Raw genomic sequence first — 3343 nt, 5'->3', positions numbered from 1 at the left:
GAGAGAGAGAGAGAGAGAGAGAGAGAGAGAGAGAGAGACTTTACATACATATAAACATACATACACATACACTCCGTTCTAGCATCTGCTTCTGAAGAGCCCAGCCTGCAGCAGTTGCTGCCAAGAGGTATATTGTACTGATTCTGTTTCTCTGGAGAACACTGACTGACGCAGAGCGCCTGAGGAACAGAAAGAGGGCCGGAGTTACAGGAGCCCAGGGAAAGGAGTGGGGTGTGCAGTGGTGGGAGAGTGACCTGTGATAAGGACAGAGAGGCAGGGCGTGGCCCAGTAACCTGAGGCCTTGTAGACCCCACAAAACAAGAATCCACAGAAGGGAGGAGAAACAATAAGGCCAGGTGAGGAAAGGAATGAAACTTTCACAGATCTAAAAATTAAGTCAGGTTTCTTGCCTGTCAGACGGGCAAATACTCCAAAGATGGACAACCCGCTTTGTTGGTGTGGCTGTGAAAACCAAACTCTCAAATACATCTGCTGGGAGGCTAAAGGGGTAACTCCCTTGGAGGGGTATTTGGAGATATCTAACAAAGCATTTACCACTGGATTCTGTGTTCCCATTTCAAGGCATTTACCCTGAAGGCATACCTCCATAAATATGAAAAAACTCTAAAGGTTATTCTTTGCAGCACTTTTTGAAAAAGCAAAATATTGGAAGCAAACTAAATGCCTATGCATAGGAGACTGGTTAATAAGCTCTCCTACAGGCACACAGTACAGCGCCCTGCAGTTATTTCTACGTACTGAGATGAAATGATTTCTAGACTTTCGTGTTAAGTGAAAAGCAAGGGGCAAATGAATATAGGTAGAATGCCAAGTTTTAAATAAGAAGGAAGGGAAAATAAGTGTGTGTGTGTGTGTGTGTGTGTGTGTGTGTGTGTGTGTGTGTGTGTGTTTGCTTATTTTTGCAAAAAAGAAAAAAAATGCAGGCGAAAAAATAAAAGGCAGGAACTAAGGAAATGGTTTCTGTGAGATAATAGAAAATATATACATTGGTCCCTGCCCCCGTTTCCTGGCACAGCCCTCCTGAAACCCTTGTTACTTCCTAAGTGATAAGAATACTGGCAGCTTGTTCTAGTATTCGTCTTTGATCTCTGTTCCTGACACAAGGGTCCTGAAACCCTTGGGATTTCCTGGGTGACAGGTGTGTCTTGTTTTGAATAAGGTGACTCTGGGAGGGCTCCTGGATGGCTCCTGGAGGGCTCCTGGATGGGGGCTGGTCACAGGAAAGATGGAGCCATGATTAGAAACTTGGAATTTTAGCTCCATTCCCCAGTATTCAGAGAACAGGGAGGGGCGGGAAGTGGAGTTAATGAGGGATCACGCCTGTGTGATGAAGCCTCTGTAAAATTCCCCAAAGTCCAGGGTTTGGAGAGTTTCCAGGCGGGTGGACACGTGGTGGTGCTAGGAAAGTGATGCACTCAGAGAGGGCACGGGAGCCCCACTCCCCTTCCCAGACTTGCCCTGTGCCTCTCTTCCATCTGGATGTCCGTCTTTTTTTTTTTTTAAGATTTTTATTGGGGAATTGGGAGGGATGGGAACAGTGCTGGGGAATTGGGGGAAGGGGAACAGACAAGTTGCTGTTGCTTTTGTTCTTCAGTCTAGTTGTGGAGGACGTTGCTTCACTGGCCCAAGTTGGCACCATCATTGCGCTCTTCCCGGGCGAGGCAGATAAGTCACCGGCTTCTGGACGGCCGCTCATGCTGGCTGCTGGCTACACACAGCAGCCCATGGCAACCCACTGCCACAGGGGCTGCAGCCTCTGCCGTCACCGGCGACTCAGGGCAGCCCAGCTCCAGGTTGAGCTGTTGTTCAGCATCTTAGCTACAGAGGGCAGTGTCACTGGCCCTCATATGTGGGATCCGAACCGGGGCCCTCTGGCGTCCCAAGCCAGTTCTTAACCATCGCGCCACTCGGCCGGCCCTGGATGTCCGTCTTATCCTTTATCATGTGCTTTTATTATAAACTGGTAAACATAAGTGAAATGTTTGTCTGAGTTCTGTGAGCAGCTCTAGCAAATCAATCAAATCCGAGGAGGGGTCGTGGGAGCCTCCAATTTATAGCTGACCAGTCAGAAGCATGGGTGCAACCTGGACTTCAACTGGTATCTGAGGTCGAGGGAAAAGGGAGTCTTCTGGGACTGAGCCTTAACCTGCAGGACCTGTGGCTGTCTCTAGTGGACAGTGTCAGACTTGAGATGAATGTTAGGACGCCCTGCTGGTGTCCAAGCATTGCTTGGTGGGGAGAGGGGGGACACCTCCACACGTTCGGTGACCAGCAGGGAAGTGCCCTGTGTGGGCAGAAAAGGAGACTCTTGGAAGCGAAAACCACAGTAGGAAGGGAGTGGGGTTTCCCCTACAGTGGGGGGAAAATGTCTGAGTGTTCCCGTTATAGCGTTTCCTACGGGGTGGAAGAGCTCAGAGACTGGAGCGCGACTTCCTGAAGTGTAGCTTTTTCCATGGTTGTGACTTTTAAACCGTGTAAATATTTTAAGTAATCCCAAACATATAATTAGAGCACCGTGCTAGACCCTGAAATGTGTCGCCCAGATCCTCTTTTCAGGAAGCGCGCTGCCCAGCTGCGGGAGGGAGCCCGGACAGACAGCCTCCCTCTGTCAGCTTCCTGGGGTCTCTCCCTTCCAGGGCCACCGCCTCCTGTGACTGAGTGAGGTGGGCAGAAGGGCCGGAACGCCCCTCCCGGCTGGCCCCGGCTCTGTTGGCCTGCATCACAGCTGCTCTTCTCCCTTCTCCTAAATCCTGCTTCCTCTCCCTTCTCTCCATAGGCATTAATCTCTCAGTAACACCTCGCACCCCAAACTCCCTCTCAGCGTCTGTTCAGAAAAACCCAGCCTGCTATAGTCACAGCCGAGCTGGCTTACTCCCCGCCCGGCTGGTCGTGAGGACCCCTTTGCTGGTGGCAGGTGGAGCACAGCAGCCCCTAGCACAAGGCGGGGGCCATTTGTTCAGTGGGGAGGAGTTGGAAGGGTGACCAGTGAGAGGACGTGCTCTGTCCTATCTGAGAAGCAGAGACGAAAGAGCAGCTCTGAGGATAACAGGACCGGGTGGGATGGTCAGCCTTCATCAGTGCCCTCAGCATGGTAGTGAAGAGCTCGGGGCGGGTCAACAGACACTTCAGAAAGCCTCAGAGAGCCCTTTTTAGGCCTCTGTTGACATACTAATAAGCCAGGTCTCCTGACCTGAGAGCAGAGAAAGTCAAGGATCAAATTCAGGGACTTCATAGTCTGAGTGGCTGAATTTCAGAGAAAGTTAATGTCTAACAGTGTCAGGCTGGCTATGCTGAGGCCAGGGCTGGGGGCGGGGGGCGGCGG

Source organism: Hipposideros armiger, unplaced genomic scaffold, assembly GCF_001890085.2.
Source record: "Hipposideros armiger isolate ML-2016 unplaced genomic scaffold, ASM189008v1 scaffold_1, whole genome shotgun sequence".
NCBI lineage: Eukaryota > Metazoa > Chordata > Mammalia > Chiroptera > Hipposideridae > Hipposideros > Hipposideros armiger.
Note: the sequence above shows the minus strand (reverse complement) of the source record.